The sequence below is a fragment of the Elephas maximus genome, chromosome 17 (genome assembly GCF_024166365.1).
Source record: "Elephas maximus indicus isolate mEleMax1 chromosome 17, mEleMax1 primary haplotype, whole genome shotgun sequence".
Classification (NCBI taxonomy): domain Eukaryota; kingdom Metazoa; phylum Chordata; class Mammalia; order Proboscidea; family Elephantidae; genus Elephas; species Elephas maximus.
Genome location: NC_064835.1, coordinates 44,437,283 through 44,455,862, shown reverse-complemented (window position 1 = coordinate 44,455,862; position 18,580 = coordinate 44,437,283). Strand labels below are relative to the sequence as shown.

Genomic DNA, 18,580 nt, shown 5'->3' with positions numbered 1-18,580 from the left:
TCACTTTAGCATCATTTCCATCAGCATGAAACATCTTTTTAAAAAACTGTCCAGATTTCACATCTCCCTCCAGTTATGTCCTGTTTCACTCTTCCCCTTTACCTTAAGGCTCATTGAAAGACTTCTATATAGTCACCAAACCCGGACCATCTCTTTTCATCCTCCCTAAATCATGCAATCTCTGGCATCCTTTCTATCACCAAAGCCATATTTTTCAAATACTAATCCTTCCTCTTTGTTTCCAACTTTCACATTCCTGTCACCATACTGATTGCATATTCGATCATTTTCAGACTGCAGAACTTGGTAAAAATCTTCTATTTCTTCATCTTTGGCCTTAGTGGTTACTGGGTAAAATTGAGTAATACTCATATTGACTGGTCTTACTTGTATACGTGAAGATGTTATTCTATCACTGTCAACATTGTGCTTCAGGATAGATTTTGAATTGTTCTTCTTGATGATAAATGCAACACCATTCCTCTTCAAGTTATCATTCCTGGCATAATAGATCATATGATTTTCCAACTCAAAAAGACCAATACCAGTCCATTTTGGCTGACTAATGTCTAGGATATTGATCTTTATGCATTCTATTTCATTTCTGACAATTTTTCATTTCCTACTTATAGTTCGCGCATTCTACATTTCCATTATTAAAGGATGTTCACCTGGTTCTTCTGACTTTGAGTCATGCCATATCAGCACACAAATGTCCCAAAAGCTAGACTTCATGCACAGCATTAAGGTCAACTCAACTTTAAGGAGGCAGCTCTTCCCCAGTCATCTTTTGAGTGCCTTCCAACCTGAGGGGCTCGTCTTCTGGCAGTGAAACAGACATTGTTCTGCTGCTATTTCTAAGGCTGTCACTGGCTAATTCTTTCAGAAGCAGACCACCAGGTCCTTCATCCTAGTCTGGCTTACTCTAGAAGCTCAACTGAAACCAGGCCCACTGTGGTGACCCACCTGGTATTTGTATATTGGTGGCATAGCTACCAGCATCACAGCAATATGCAAGCCCCCACGGTATGACAAACTGAGAGAAGTGTATTCTGCATCTAATTTCTGGATTTTTTTTTCAGATATGTAGTACCCTGCATTTAGTTTTCCATGCCTTGCATACAATGTAAAGTTTCTCATTTATTTCTTTAAATAAACTCACATAGCTTCCAAATCTAAATTGTGAGGAGAACACCTTTTGTTCTCTGTTATTTCAGTTGCTTCACATTCATATTCATATCTTTGTTATCTTATTTTCTTGGATGTCAAGGATCTTTGACTTCTTGGTGGTATCAGTCTTTGAAAAATTATTTGTCAGGTGCCTTGAGGATTTATGATGGGTGGGCCCTCTTCTAGAGCAGCTTTCTATTGATTGGGCCTTCTTAAACTAATTTCAAGTTTGGAGAGTTCCAGACACACCTAGGCCATACATACCTGGAGTAAAACTCCTTGGAATGTTGATGTCCAGACAAAACTTCCCAAGGAAATTTTGCTTATTATTCCCTGTCCATTTCCACAATGACCCTAGAGCCCTTTGATCATTTTCTAGCAGCTATGAGAAGGATACATTTAGTTCCTCTGGTTCATACTGTCTTTGAGATTAGAGTCACCGTCCCTTGGCCCTAGTGCAACATAGGGTCCCTCAGGACTCCCCACATTGGTAATTTCTGGGTCTGTCTTCCATTTTCCTGGATTTTACATATCTTTAGAATTAATTCATTAGTGTATACAGTGACTTCAACTGTCCTTCACGATAACATTGGGTTTAGAGCTCAGACATTTTCTGGCCATAAATTTTTATCAAAAAGTGAACCAAAAGTTCTCCATTGTCATCTCTTCTTTACTCCTCACTCTCTTTTATATATTTCGAGCATTTTGTATTATTTCACCAGGATTGCAGAAATCAGGAAACTAGTCCATCGTTTATGGGCCCTGAACCCATTTCAATTTTTTTTCTTATTTTAAAAAGAAGCTCTTAAGAGAAGCTACTGCTTGTAGTTTTAGAGTTTCTATGTTGATATGACAGCTTCTAAGTTGCCTACTTTGTCTTTTCTAGTAATTAGATCTTGATTTACATCAGTTACTTTCACAACCCACTGCCCACCTCCTTTGCTTCCACATTCAATGAAGGCTTTGCATAGATCCTCTAGGCCGGGTCTGGCTGCTCAGATTTTATGAATGGGGACTTTGCAATGTGCACTGATCTTTATCAGGCAGGTGGAGGCAGCAAGATGATGTTACAAGCTCCTGTTTTAAGGTTCCTGTTGCTCTGGGTCTCTGGTGAGAAATGAACACTGCCTCAATCCCTTTAAAGAAGTATCTTTGTAGAGCTGAAAAATGATTTAAGATGTAGTGGGAAATGATGGATATTTCCAAAAATGACTCAATTATATGTGAGAGGTATTCCACAAAAATGCCCATTTAAAATGGTATATTTTATGGTGTCTATGATAAAAAAAAAAAAAAAATTAATGGAAAAGTGTGTGTATACCTATATGTATGGTAATTGTCCTTTCTGATTGCAGGTTCCAGTAGAGACATTGTGATAACACAGTCTCCTGTCTCCCTGACCATGTCTCCAGAAGAATGATCCCCATCAGTGCAAGTCCAGCCAGAGTTTTAGCAGCCTCTTCGCCTGGTATGAGCAAAAACCAGGACAGGCTCCAAAACTGCTTATCTCCTTTGCATCAAACTAAGCCTCTGAGATCCCTGACCTCTTTAGTGGCAGTCGGTCTGTCACAATCAGCAGCCTCCAGAATGAAGATATGATAGATTATTGCTGTAAGCAACATTATGGCTAACCTCTCACACTGTTTTAGCCTCAAACAGAAGCTCGTCTCCAGGGCTAGAGGCCTGTGAGTCTTCACTGCACCAGCTGCTTCCTTTCCACGTAGTCCCGAACATGCACACTTCCTCTATCTGCCCCAGAAGCCTCATCTCATAGACATGGAATTTTCTTCCAGAGTGATCCTCCTATTTAGAAAGGTCTACATTTTGAAATAAGATATGTAGTAAAAGCTACAAGCCACCAAGTCCTGTCCACTTGTTCCAGTTAGAGAACATTGGTTTGATGTTTCTTGTGTCCCTGATTACACGGTATCTCTGGATCATCCTCATGTGTCTGACATTTTAGGTTCCAGAGGACAGATCTTGCTCAGTAGGTGCCTGAATCTCTGCCCGTCTCCCAGGTGAGAAAGTCTCCATTAGCTGCAGGGCCAGTTAGACTCTCAACTATACTGACAGGAAACACTGCTTGGGTTATCATCAGCATACACCGTAGCAGGGACCTACGGGCCTCACTCACCAGACTTCCTCTACATGTGTTGTTGTGATGCTGAACAGGTTTCAGTAGCATTTGCAGACTAATACAGACTAGAAAGAAAGGCCTGCTGACCTACTTCTGGGAAATCAGCCAGGGAAAACCCTATGGATCACAACAATCAGATAATATGCATTGAATTCTCATGAGTCATGGACTCACAAGATGGCAACTAACAACGAGAAAGAACCATGATTTCCTTCAGTCACTAAATTAAACTTGGGCACCCTAGGGATTAATATAGAGAGGAACTGACAACTAAAGAAAGCAAACATGGAAAGCTATCACATGTTTCTAGAGTGATAGGATTAATGAGTTAGAGTCTGACCTTTAAAAGAACGAGCGCCACTGAAAGACATGGAAAGAGGAGGAAAGGCAGTAAAATGGGAGCTTAGAGCACGAAAATGCCTTCATTGATGTTGACCAGGAAGACTTGGCTGGAAAACAGGATCCATGGAAGGAAAACGGAAGAGAAAAATACTACTTTCTGTGAGGAAGATTTTAAATATGAAGGGTCCAGGCTTAATATTGGGTTAGGTCCAGAGTAATGAGGGGTAAAGGCACAGAAAGGAAAAGAGTCCAGGAAAATGAGGAAATAAAATGGGAATGTTCCAGAGTCAAGAAGGCACAGGGAAGAGAGAACTGATCTTTCAGGGTATAAAGCTCAGTGAACCCCTCCCCAAATCAGTCAAGTGATCTATCCATATGAAACATGGAGGTTCATGTGATATGAAAACTCCTGACAAAGCGTGCAAAAGATTTTTAGAGCATTTTTTTTTTCTTTAATTTATCATGAAAGGGGATCCAGAAGAAGCCACATCCTTTAATTTTCTCCTGGAACCTACAAATACTCCAAGGAATTAGTCAGGAGATGCAGGCTTTGGGACAGACAAAGGAAGTGTGTATGTTCAGGGCTGAGCAGAAAGGAAGCAGCTGGTGCAGTGAAGACTCACTGGCCTGTAGCCCTCGGGAGGAGGTTTTTGTTCGAGGCTGAAGCACGGTGGGTGGAGTATTATAAACTTGCTGACAATAATAAAGTGCGGCATCTTCAGCCTGGAAGTTGCTGATGGTGAGAGTGAAGTCTGTCCCAGACCCACTGCCACGGAACTGGTCAGAGACCCCAGATGCCCAGTTAGATGCCCCGTAGATGAGCACCTTAGGAGCCTGTCCTGGTTTCTTCTGGTACCAAGCTAAGAAGTCCACCCCATAGCTGCTGTAAAAGACTCTGGCTGGCCTTGCAGTTGATGGTCACTGTTCCTCCTGGAGACGCAGCCAGGGAAGCTGGAGACTGGGTCATTATGATGTCCCCACTGGCACCTGTAATCAGAGTGGCCAATTACCATGCATACATATATACACACTTTTTCATACAAACATTAAAATATCCCCCCCGATACAAAAACACTTAGTGACATTAGGTATGAGCACATAATTGGTTCCATTTGGAAATAACCATCATTTCTCACTATGCCTTAGAATCATTTCTCAGCTCTACAAAGATGCTTCTCTGGAGGCATTGAAGTACTTTTAATTTCTCACCAGAGGCCCAAAGCAACAGGGACATGAGGAACAGGGTCTGTGGCACCATCCTGCTGCCCCTGCCTGCCTGATGCAGATCAGCTCCCATAGCAAAGGCCCTGTTTATAATATCTGAGCAGCCAGCCTGGGTGTGGAGGGGCCTATGCAAAGCAATCAGTGAATTGAAAGCAAAATACATGGACCATGTTTTGTAAAACTATCCAATGTCCATCAAGAGCCAAAAATATTACAGAAAGTATCTTTTTATCACTTGAAACACACAGAAGTGTACTTAGGAGCTCTAATATCAACTAAAAACCTCTCACAATCCAGTGGAGTCCAACCATGGCAACCCCATGTGTTACACAGCAGAGCTGCTCCATAGGGTTTTCTTGCCTGTTTTCTTTATAGAAGCAGGTTGACAGGTTTTTATTCCAGGGTACCACTGGGTGTGTCCAAATTGCAAACCTTTATGTTAGCAGCCCATCACAACTGCTTGAAGCACCCATGATCTAATGAATACCTTCAGTTTTAACTTAAAAACAGTCTTAAATGGGTTCAGGTTCCATAAATGATGGACTAATTTCCTCAAATCAACACTTTTGGGAAATGATAAGAAATGCTGGAAAAAAATAATAACAAAGTAAAGGGAAGAATATGGTAAATTTTTGCCTCAATATTTGATAAAAATTCATAGCTAGAAAATGTCTGCACTCTGAAGACACTTGATTCTTGAAGGATACCTAAAAACACTGCAAGCACTTGAGATTTGCTTCCAGGGCTATGCAAGGGCCAGAGAAATGGAAGATAGGGCCAGAATTCACCTGTGTGGAAAGTCCTCAAGGACCCTATATTGAGGTAGGACTCAGGAGGGCTCAGATCACAAAGGAAGTGTGAACCAAAGAGAAAGTGGAACCTATCATGTCCACAAAAGCTAGGACCTAAGAAGAAGGCTCTAGATTCATTGTGGAAATGGACAGGAAAAAACAAACAGGATTTCCTTTTAAAGTTGTGATTGAATATCAACTCTTTAGGGAGTTTCATTCCAGGTGAAACGCATGGCCTCGTTGTGCCTGGCGAAGCTTAATCTTCAAGGTGGGACTCAATCTCTTTTTCTTTGGAAATATGATCAGGAGGGATGAGTCCGTGGAGAAGGACATCATGTGTCATAGAGAGTCAATGAAAAAGAGAAACAGCCTCAAAGAAATGGATTGACACAGTGGCTGTGTCAACATTGGGGTCAAACATAGCAAAGAGTGTGAGGATGGCTCAGCACCATGGGGTGTTTCGTTCTCTTGTGTATAAGGTCGCTATCAGTTGGAACCGATTTGAGGGCACAGAACTACAACAATAACATGATATGAATACAAATGTGTTGCAACAGAAATAACAGAATAAAAGGAGTTCTGCTCATACTTCAGATTTGGGCATTACACGAGTTTATGTAAAGAAATAAATGACAAAGTTGACATTGTATGCAAGGTACAGAAAACTAAAAAAGAGACACTTCAGATCTGGAAAAGGACCAACTGAATTTCTAGAAATTAAAAATAGAATTACAAAAATTTTAAAACTCAATAGAAGAGAGACTTCTACTTGTAGGCTAGATGGAATAACAAAGACAAGATTTACCCTCACACATGAACAGCCAAAAAAATAATTAAAAATTATATTTAACGGTTAACTCACTCAACTCCTAGTCCACCAACAATGGTCTCCAAAAAAAAAAAAAAAAACCTGGTAATCTAAACAACAACAAAAAAAAAAACCAAACCCAGTGCTGTCGAGTGGATTCCGACTCATAGAGAGACCCTATAGGACAGAGTAATCAGTCTTTGAAAACCCTATGGGTTTATAGAAATAGGAGTGGGGATAAAGGGCATATTAATCTTGTTTCTGTTCTTGAGAGGAACGTTTTCAGCATCTCTCTGTTAAACATAATGTTGGCCTCTTGCTTTGCATAGATGCCTTTTATTACGTTGTGCAATTGCCCTTCTATACCTATTTTACCAAGAGTTCTTATTAGGAATGGGTATTGGACTTTGTCAAATTCCTTTTCTGCACCTATTCAGATGATCATGTGATTCTTATCTTTCCTTTTATTAATGTGGAGGATTGCATTAATTGATTTTCTAATGTGGAACCACCCTTGCATACCTGGTATGAAACCTACTTGGTTGTGGTATATTATTACTATTATTTTTTGATATGTTGCTGAATTCTATTGGGTAGAATTTTGTTGAGAATTTTTTTTCTTTTGTTGTAATTTTTTTTCTTTTCTTTCTTTTTTTGTTTTGTAGTGTCTTTGCCTGGTTTTGCTGTCAGGGTTATGCTGGCTTCATAGAAAGAATTTGGAAGTATCCCTTCCTTTCCTATGTCCTGAAATATGTTGAGTTGTAATGGTGTAAGCTCTTCTCTGAATGTTCGGTAGGATTCTCCCGTGAAGCCATCTGTGCTGGGTCTTTTTTTTGGGGGGGGGAGTTTTTTTCTTACCTTTTCTATCTCTTCTCTTGTTATGGGTCTGTTTGGATTTTCAGTATTATTTTGTTTTAAGTTGTGTACGTGGTGTGTTTGTAGATATTTGTCTATTTCCTCTAGGTTTTCAAATTTGTTGGAGTATACTTTTTCATAATATTGTTATGATTCTTTTTATTTCAATTGGGTCTGTTGTAATGACTCCCCTTTCTTTTCCTGTTTGGGTTATTTGCATCTTCTTGTGTTATTCTTTTGTCAGTTGGACCAGTGGTTTGTCAATTTTGTTGATCCTTTCAAAGAACCAATTCTTGGTTTTGTTGATTCTTTCTATTGTTTTTCTATCCTCTGTTTCATTTATTTCTGCTCTGATTATTATTTCTCTTCTTCTGGTGGCTGGGGGCTTCTTTTGCTATTCTCTATTTGTTCAACTTGTGTAGCTAATGTTCTGATTTTGTCACTTTCTTCTTTTTTGATGTGTGCATCTATTGCTATAAATGGACCTCTGAGCACTTCCTTTGTTGTGTCCCCAAGGTTTTTGTTTGATGTGCTTTCATTCTCATCTGATTCAAGGAATTTTTGTATTCCATCTCTGATTTCTTCAGTGTCCATTTAATTGATTTTTCCCTTGTTCTTACTGTTTGTTAATTTCTACTTTTAGGACTTTGTGGTCAGAGGAGACACTTTGTATTTCTCATTGTCTTGTATTTTGTTGAGTGTTGCTCTGTGGCCTAATATGTTGTCTATCCTGGAGAGCATTCCATGTGCATTGGAAAAGAATAAGCACTTTCCAGCTGTTGGGTGGAGTGTTCTATATATGTCTCTGAGGTCGAGTTGGCTGGCTGTGCCCATTTACTCTTCCATAGCTTTGCTGAGTTTCTTTCTAGATGTTCTGTCCTTTACCAAGAGTGTTGCGTTGAAGTCTCCTACTATTACTGTGGAACTGTCAATTTCTCTTTTCAGGGCTATTTGAGTTTGTTTTATGTATTTTGGAGCCCTGTCACTGAGTGCATAGATGTTTATTATGGTTAAGTCTTGATGATGGATTGGCCCTTTAGTTATTATATAGTGCCCTTCTTTGTCTTTCATGGTGGATTTTGTATTAACATCTATCTTATCTGAAATTAGTATTGTCACTCCTGCTCCTTTTTGGTAGTTATTTGCTTGATATATTTTTTTCCATTCTCTGATTTTTAATAAATTTACTTCTTTGTTTCTAAGGTGTTTCTGTTGTAGACAGTATATTGATGGATCCCCTTTTTTTTTTTTAATTCATTCTTTCACTCTGCATCTCTTTATGGGTGTATTTAGGCCACACTTACATTCGGTGTAATTATTGGCAGGTGTGAGTTTATTGCTGTATTTTGTATTGATTTTTTTTAATGGTGTTAACATTTTCTTCGTTCCTCTTACTTGCCTGTGCTGAGTTCCTTTTGTTTGTGCATTTCTTTTCTGTTTCTTTTGTTTTTAATTGAGACTTTTTGTTTTTCTTCTTTATTTTAGTGAGTAGGTTCTTTAAATTTCATTGGGATTACCTTGAAATTTACCCTTATCTTCCTAGTTTGCAGCATTCTAGAATTACTTGGTATCACCTTGCCTCCCTCTTGGTCAGAAAGTTCTGTACCTGCACTGTTTAATCCCTCTTTTATTGTTCTGACTTTGTTGTCATGTACAACAATGGTTCCCTGTTGTAATTATTTTGGTTTTGGATAGTCTTTGAGAGTTTATTTTCTATGTTGGTATCTGGCTGGTAAAATCTTGCATCCTAGATTCAGGCTGTGATCTGATGTTTTTTGTTCTCAGACTGAAGAAGTCCCTTTAATAATTCTTGTAAGTTTTGTTTCATTTTCACACAGTCCTTTAATTTCTGTTTATGTGGAAATGTCCTAATTTCACCATCATATTTGAATGAGAGCTCTGAAGGGTATATTTTTCTTGGCTGGCATTTTTTTTTTCTTTCAGTTTTACATATGTCATCCAATTGCCTTCTTGCTTGTGTGGTCTCTGCTGAATAATTAGAGGTTAGTCTCATTGTTTCTCCTCTGTATGTGGATTTTTTTTTTTTTTTTTCTTTAGCTGCTCTCAGGATTTTCTTGTTTGTCTTTGGTTTTAGTGAGTGTGATTGTGATATGCCTTGGTAATTTTCTTTTGCTGTCTATCCCAAATGGGGTTCGTAGAGCTTCTTGGATGGTCAGCTTTTCATGTTTCATGATATTAAGGAAGATTTCTGTCAGCAATTGTTCATTGATCTTCTCTGTGTTTTCCATTTTCTCTCCCTGTTCTGGAACTCTGATCACTTGGAAAACTTAGCTTTTGATTGTATCACATGAAATTTTCAGGGTTTCTTCATTCTTCTTCTGATTTTTCTTCAAAGAGACTTGTACCCAAATCTTTGATTTCAATTTCGCTGATCCTATCTTCCATGATTTAGAACCTGGTCCTCAGCCCTTCTATGGCACTATCCATTTCTGAAATATTGTTTTATTTTTGGGTTTCTTAATTTTTTTTTTTTTATGATTTCTAGTTGTGAATGTATTTTGGGATTTTTGTTTCTGTATTATTTTCCTGATTTCTTCCATTTTTGGTTTGTATTTTCCATGAATTTTTTTGCCTTTTCCATAAATTTAATTTCCCCTCATTTTTACCTTTTTGTTTCTGTGCTCGGACAGCTCCAAATATTACAGATTTGAATTCTGTGTCAGGTAATTTTAGCACTTTTTCTTCTACTGAAAATTCATCTGGTGTTTTATTTTGGATGCCTACTGGAACTGTACCATCCTTGCGTTTTGTTTTCATATTGTCTGCTATCTTCAGCACTTTCAATAGTTATTTTCCTCAATTATTGATTGTAGATCTTTTTCTCTTGTCCTACATTTTTTTTTTTTTAATTTGGTTATATCTAAGCAAGTGGGTTGTGCATTCTCTGTTGTTTGCTTGTTCATGGTCAAAATATTTTTCACCTCCTTGTCCAATGGGCAAGGCCAGTCTCTCAGCTACGGTGTAGCAGGGCAGATCCTGCTGAAGTTGAAGGGTGAGATGCTTTGCTTGTGGCACATGCAAGAGCTGACAACATGGAATGATAATAAGTGCTGGGCAGGTTAAGTAGTTGCCATGTTGTCAGCTGAGACTCATGGTGACCACATACATGTAAGAGAAGAACTGTGCTCCGTAGGTTTTTTAGTAGCTGACTTTACTGAAGCAGTTCACCTTTCTTCCTTCTGATAAGCCTCTCATAGGCTCATACCTCCAACCCTTCACTTAGCAGACAAGTGTGTTATCTGTTTGTACCTCCCAGGTTCCCCTGTCCTCTAGTTTAATAGCATGCTGCTGTTGGGTCAATTCCAAGTCATAGAAATCTTTTTTGGGCAGGGTAGAATTGTCCCAAAGGTTTCCAAAGTATAATCTTTATGGAAGCAGGTGCCCTAGTTAACCCACTCCCCTGGAGTTGAATCTGACTCATGGCCACCCTGTAGTACTGAGTTAAACTACTCTATGCAGTTTCCAAGGCTTTAACTCTGAACTGGAAGCAGAATGTCACATTACACTCCTGCAGAGCAGTTGGCGGGTTCAAACCACAGTCCTTTTTCCGTTAACAGCCAAGCGCTTTAACTACTGCAAAACTAGGGTTCCTTGTTAGGAGGGCCAAAAATTTGAGAATAAATTCTGTACTTCTTTTGTATTTAGGAAACCCTGGTGGTGCAGTGGTTAAGATTTTTGTTGCTAACTGAAAGGTTGGCACTTTTCATGTATCAAACGCTCCTTGGAAACCTTTTGGGATGACCTTACTCTGTCCTATAGGGTCACTATGAGTCCCATTCCACTCCACCACAAACAAGTTCATTTTTGGGTTTTTGGTCTTAAGCTAACAGCACACTAGATGGCACTCAAGTCAAATTATTCACGTGTTTACCATTTCAACTTGCAGTTCAAAATGTTTTCTGTATTTGCCTGACTCATTAAAGTGTTACTGTTATAAAATAAAAAAAAAAAAAAACTAAATTCACTGCCTTCAAGTCAAATACTTCCACTGTCTCTTTTCCTCTACCCCTCTTTCTTTTTGCCTGCAAATATTAATCTCATGCAACTTTCATAAGAGATTTTCCACTATCTTTTTTTTCTGTACACATTCTGAGGGTATAAGAGCTACTGTTACGATAAATATTAACTGTGTAGTTTGAATCCATGGCACATCCATTTTACTGAATCTTGTGGTTTTACTATTAAGACAGAAGCAAGATCAGGTGGACACTTGAGACTGTGTTGGCATCTCCTGTCTGGAGGGGGCATGGGAGGATAGAGAGAGTTGGAGGCTGGCAAAGTTTTCACGAAAGGAGAGACTGGAAGGGCTGACTCATTAGGGGGAGAGCAAGTGAGAGTAAGGAGTAAGATGTATATTAACTTATATGTGACAGACTGACTTGGTTTGTAATTCACTTAAAGCTCAATGAGAGTTAATAAAAAAAAAAATCGAAACTCACCAAAATTTGAACAACAACAAAAAAAGACAGAAGCAAAAGATATTGGTCTTTTGTTACTCAGAAATATTATTGACAGGCAATATTTGCTTTTTTCATATAATCTACAGGGTTAGCCTTTTTAAAAACAAAAATAATTAAAAAAAAAAAAAACATTCTCTTCAAGGTACTTCTGACTAATGGTTACACTATATGTGTCACAGTTGAAGTGATCTCCACAGGGTTACCATCGCTGTAATCTTTATAGAAACTGATTTCCAGGCCTTTCTTTTGTGGCACCATTGGGAGGATTTGAGCCACTAATCTTTTGATTAGTGGATGAGAGCAAACTCTGTGCCACCCAGGAAGTATTTGAATCTTTAGCATGCCTTAAATAAATAATGTTTGTGCCTTCTGGGATGGAAGATTATTATTAAGTCTCATAATCAGTTTCAAATTTCACCTAGGGCTGCTTGGATATTAGCCTATGAGAGAACCAAATGAGGAGGTCCCTAATTTCCAAGGAAAAGAAGATGAAAGAGAAGTGAGATTTGCCAAAGTAAGTTTCTATGAAGTTCTTATTGCCTCTAACTTTCTGGTAAACTTTAAGGTTTTATCCACTGACTATTCCAGGGAGCACGACTTCATTTTTTTTTTTTTTTTTTTGGTTTTGTATGATCTTTTTGTATTATCTCATTCTCTCTTTTTGTATTCAATTTGATTTGATTCAATTCTATCTGATTATATTCAATTTGTTACTGACCTTCCATTTTCCCCTTGGCCGAAGAGCTGTTGTAGAGGAGTCAACACACAAATTTAAAGAAATACTGAAAGGTGAGTAGTTTATGCTTCAAAGAGCATTGCTTTTGTATTACCCTTGGCTCCTGATAAGGCTTAAGTTTTCTGCTAAGAGAATGCCAGATTCTTATAAAAGAAAGCGACTGTTTCCACATGCTAATGAAGAGATGGCATTATTATTATAAGACAAAGAGTGGCTACTAAATATTTCATTGAGCCCTTGACTCTTGCTCACAGTTTTCAATTTTGGCTAACAGTTGATGAGACAAAGTGGTTAAGGCAGAATCAACTGACTTCGGAGATGATTTTATGTGATTTAATGTGATGTTTGATTTTTCCAGAGGGTCTTAATATCCCCTTATTAAAATTCATATAAGCAGTTTTTAAAATTCTTGAAACTGTTTTATATGGAAGAAAACTCATGGAATTTGAGAATTCTCAGTCTATACTCTCCATTTTTCTGCAGGTAAACTCTAATATCCAAATAAAACTATTTCAGAAATAACAGTTTTCTTTGTCATCTTGGCATACCTTCAAAAATCCTGGTGGAAAAGGATGCTTCAGCAACAAATTAAAAAGACTAGAAGTCCCTTTTGGCCCCCAAAGTTTTCCTGGGTCCTGCAATCTCCATCTCTCAGGTGAACCAGGCCTTCTTACAACGTAAGACAGACAGACCTCCCCACCAAACTTCCAGGCAAGTTGTGACTTCTAAGGAGGCCATCAGATGAAGACAGAGAACCCTTTCATCAAGGGTGACTTTTGAGAGGGGATCTTAGACAAGGCAAATAACTTACAAAGCAGAGAATGCCCAGATACTCAATGGAATTATGGTCCCCCCCCCTTTTTTTTTTTGAGGTGAGCTGGGGATCAGCAGAAAGAGCCAGCACATGTTTCCCCCACCTATTCTAAGACTCAGCTGTTTGTCTCTATAGTATTTTTCTATTTATTCAAAGAAAAAAGAAGGAAAAACAATTCAGACATTTAGAAATGGGCTCAGAATAGGAAGATGGAGAATTCGGTCTTGAGCCTCCAGAAAAGTCTGGCATGTTAACATCCCTGCTCTTCACAGAGATTAGAAAGAACATCTAAACTCAGAAGATAAACACAGTCACAGAGCTGTCCTGAGTTCCCTGCAGTAAGAATATTTATCCATGAGTGTATCTCTTAGTTGGTGATAATTTGCACTTATATGTAGAAGACCATCAGCTTTAATCATGGCTACCTCATAGCCTAGCAATCCACTCAAACCCACCTGCAGTTGGAAACTTCCCTCTGCTGGGGGCTTGATCTCAATTCCTACACAAGGAAAAACTCTCACCTTTTTATCAGAAAGAACCTCTGTTTGGGTCCAGGTGGGGAAAGGACCTCTTGGGTAAATCTTTTTGGGTTTGGGTTTGGGCTATTTGGGTAACAAAGTCTACAGAACAAAGTCTGCAGAATGTGTGAGAGTATCACACTCTCTGCCCCATAAACACTGATGCTAGGGTAACTGACTCAAAAAGTTTCCCCTCCAAAATTGTCTTCCTAAGTCCTACAAATCACACTCTAGCTTCTAGTTCAGTGCACACCAAACTATCAGCATCTGGCAACAGAGATAATCTGCTGTAGAACCTACCTATATAAGTTTCCTCCTTCATTTGAATATGATCAAGATGAGAGAATTAGAGAGATCTGCTGCTCCCCACCCGGAAGAAATGGAGGTTATTTTTCACATTCCTTTACCAACTCTTGTAATTTGTGTCCAGTGTGGAGTGACCATCTTTTACTGCTGGTCAGCTTTGTTGTCCAAGCCAGTGTCTGGTAGTAGCCTTTTACAGTGCAAAGTAACCACTACTGCAGGCAGTACCAACTTGATCTCTGTCAGTTTTCCTCTAAACACAAAAGACACTTTGTTATTTGCTTACAGGAGAGGCCCACCCTTCCCTTGGCTTTCTCCACACTGCTGTACCCACTAATACATTTGCATGTTGTTCCCCAGGGCACACCTTCCCTGGCAAAGTTTCAGATAATAGGTCAGCTCTAATCTGTCTTTACTTATCAGGACTTAAGAGTTCCACTTCTAAAATGAGGTTTCCTGCTCAGCTCCTGGGCTGTTAATGCTCTGGATTCCTGGTGAGGACACAGCGGGGATAGGAAAAGAGAAAGAGGTGAGGAGGATCCTCTCTGGGGGCACCTCTGGTTCCCCTGTGTGTTCTGCTCTCAAGTTAGATGAGTATGTCACACCCACTCAGAAAGGCATGTAGTGTTCAGATCTGTGAAACTGAGGAGAACACAAGAGTAAGAGGGACCGGAACTTTGGTTAAGATTTTAGCAAAGAAACAGGTTCTTTTATGCCTGGCATTATCAGGGATTTTTTTTTAATTGTCTATTTTGGACTGTGAATGAAAATTTCTCACACACACACACACACATAGACACATGGAAACACACACACACACAAACATAGCCTGAAATAAATAGCAGAAGGGAATCTTGATAATAGTTCTTAGTATTGGTACATAACTTGCACGTCTCTCTCTTTATTTTAGCATCCAGTGAGGATGCTGTCACTCTCGGAGAGCCAACCATCATCTCCTGCAAGTCAAGGCAGAGCCTCCTACATAGTAATGGATAAACCTATTCGCACTGATTCCGGCAGAATCCAGGCCAGACTCCATGGCTTCTGATCTCCATGGATTCTAATTGGTTCCCTGGGGTCCCAGACAGGTTCGGTGGCAGAGGGTCAGGGACAGATTTCACTCTTCAAATCAGCAGGGTGGAGGCTGAGGATGTTGCACTTTATTACTGTCAGCACAGTATACAAAACCCTCCGCAGTGGTACAGCTCTGCATACAAACCTCTCTGTTGCGGTGGCCCAGGTGAACAAAGGAGTGGCCTGTGTGGGGAGTAGGCCCAGCAGGCTCTCTGAGTCTGCTAAGAGGAAGACGCTGGAGACCTCAGGGGAATGGGTTGCCTCTGAGGACTCTGGACCATGAGTTGCTCTACTACACTGCCCATTTGTGACCCATCAGCTGGACTAGTCTTAACATGGCAGAGCCAGCAGAGATGATGGAGGAGGTCCAAATGTTCCTGAGAAACTAAACCTGATGCCAGGAGAGCTGACTGAGAGCTCATCCTAAGTCTCCTGCCTGTGTCCATTTGTCAGTGAAATTTAGTCAGCATGACAGACAGACAACTGACACAGACAGTGGCAATGCAAGTTGAGTACATGTGGGGGTTTAGCAGGCTTCTTTGTATATTTCATCAGCATAATACTCAGTGATATTTAGAAATTAGTATTATCCCACTTTCCCAACCCCCTGCTTCTCACTTTACCACTTACACTTCCCCTTGAATTAAGATAGTTGAAATATCATTCTATATTAGCTGCCCTCAGAGGGAATGTGGCAGAGAAGAATTTGTGAAGATGTTGGTTTTTGAGCCTCCCAATAGCATTTATAAATTTATCCAAGACACAAGATCCTAATTCCACTCGTCTTTGAGTTTCCTAATTACTTCCTGTTGAGAAAATTAAGGAGTTTTTGGAATTTTAAAAGTTGGTTTAAAAAAACAAACAAACTGAAAGACGTAGTACTTAGAATTTTTTTTCAGTCAGCTACTAGAAGGATACAAAATGACAGAAATGTTTTTCATCCCAAAGGTAAGAACTTGAATACTGTAGGTGGACTGCATAAAATGGAATCATGAAAGGCACGTAACAGAGGTCAGCTCTTGGTCTGTGGAGTCTTTCCCAGTTGTGTTTCTGTGGCAAGGTCAGAATTCTGTCCATGCATATTTTTTGGCAAATACTACAAATGAACAAAAGGTCCTGTGAATATCTTCCCAGCTATGAATGGTTTTTTCCTTTTGAAGCGTTAGGTGATCTTGTTCTCATTTTCTCTACAACATCTGATATCACTAAAATAATATTTTTGCATTTTATTCTTTTTCGTTTTGTAGTTTTTACAATGGTTATGTTGGTCTTCCAATCCCTGTAATTTCCTACTTGAAAATGGTAATTTGTTTCATTTTTTAAAATACATAATGTTTTAAAGATGATGACTTTGGGATTTTATTGTCACAAAAAGAAAGAAAAGGAGGAGCAAACATGGCACTATAGAGAGAAGCACCACACCGTGCCTCCAAAGCAAAGACCGAAAAACTAAGTGAAACAGAGAAACGTCAATGCTGGAAACCTAAGCATCACATGAGGGGATAAAAAATTCAGCCAAGGACCGAAAGGAATAAGAAACTGACAGAGAACACAGAACAAGGAGAAATTCATGTGGAGGTCCCCTATCAGCTAAGGCAGCATGGATTCACCATCTTGGACTCCAGTTGGAGATCAGCAAACAGGAAGTACAGGGCAGCCGCATCACAAAGCTCCAAGCAGGAGACAGAGTTCCCAGTAAGTAGCGATATAGGCTTTCCTACTCACCATTCAAACATGAAATCAAAGATAAGTGAAATTAATTTTGAAGAACCATCATTTTATCTAAATGAAAAGTGCTTCAGATTTTGTTGGGCCCAGTGGTCTGAAAATAAACAACTTGCATTTGAAATGGATGCTAATATTCTTTACAAAGCGTTACTTGGGTGATGCAAATGATTACGTTCTAGACTACTAAAAGGTGGACATTTCAAACTCACTAAGAGACGCCTTGGGGATAAGGTCTAGAGATCTGCTTTTGAAAGGTGACAGGCTTGAAAACCCGATGGAGTGCAGTTCTATTGTGCACACATGGTGCAACCATGAGTCAGAATCAACTTAACAGCAACTAAAAACAGCAGGATCCTTTAGCAAATTGGGATCTTCTGGTTTTCATGTGGTCAATCCCATGGTGTATGGTAAATGTCAACAAACATGGTCTGCAATTTACACATTCTTTATGTTCTGTTTGAAAAACAAGAATTCAACAGTTAATTTTGTGTCAAGCATGCACTTTTATTTTTTATCTCATTGCTGCCCAAAAGATTTACATTGGAAAAAAAAAAAAAAAAAAACTTTTACCAAGGAATAAAAGAGTCACAAGTTCACATGATACATTAAGTGACAAAACCAGTGTAGTGAGAGACTACAGACTGTTCTCCATTACTTTCATGGCAGGACTGTGGAGTCTCCATTTCCCTCATGTATTTTCCTTATATCTAGGCTATCATCTAGAACAGGTTCCACTACCTCCAGTGAGTAGCAGCCTAGCAGCTTTGGACATACTGCGGGCCAAGGCATAATTGGCTGGCAAACCAAATGACTGGTGAGAACAGAAGCAACCAATATTTCACCATTCGCCACCTGTGACTAAGAAGAGCTCAGCAAAAATTATCATAATATTAGTGCCTAAGGGATCAAGGTCCCAAGATGAAAAGGAAAAAACATCAGGAAAAGTGAAGTGGGTTATTTCTTGTCTAAGATTTAACTTCATGTTAAAGTGAGAACTCTCTGCAAGACACATGGGTCTCATCAGCTAAGTCATGGTAGAAGCGAAGGGGTTTTGAGGGAGAGGTCTTAAACCTATTGTAGTCATTTAAAGACAAAAAAAAAAATTTAGTTCGAGTCCATTCTGACTTATAACAGCCTTATACAACAGTTAAAAATGATATTTTCTTAGACAATTAAAAAATGAGGGAAAAGGCAAAACTATAGAGACAGTAAAAAGTAAGTGGCTGCTGGCAGCTCAGCAGGATGAGGGAGGGATGAATAGGGCATTTTTCAGGGAGTGATGTATGGTCCTATAATAGCAGAGTGAAGACTTTATACAGTTGTCAAAACCCACAGGAAAGTGGAAGACAAAGAGCACACCCTAATGTAACGTACGGACATCAGCTAATACTAATGTCTCACTACTGGCGCATCACTGGTAGTGAACGTGCCCTGTGACTGTAAGATGTTAATCCGAGGAGAAACACCACACAGGGGAGAGCAGTGTGTATGGTAGCTCTCTGTCCTTCCTGCACAATTTTTCTGTAAACCTGAAACTGCTCTAAAGAATAAAATCTACCAAAAACAAAATGAAAAATTCTGGGACAAAGGCTAAACTGG

The 18,580-nt window shown here is 39.3% G+C and overlaps 1 pseudogene; it reads right to left on the bottom strand.

Moving 5' to 3' along the window:
• Window positions 1-3,154: 3,154 nt before the first annotated feature.
• LOC126060231 (immunoglobulin kappa variable 4-1-like) overlaps window positions 3,155-18,580 on the bottom strand; it is a 35,166-nt pseudogene continuing 19,740 nt past the window's right edge.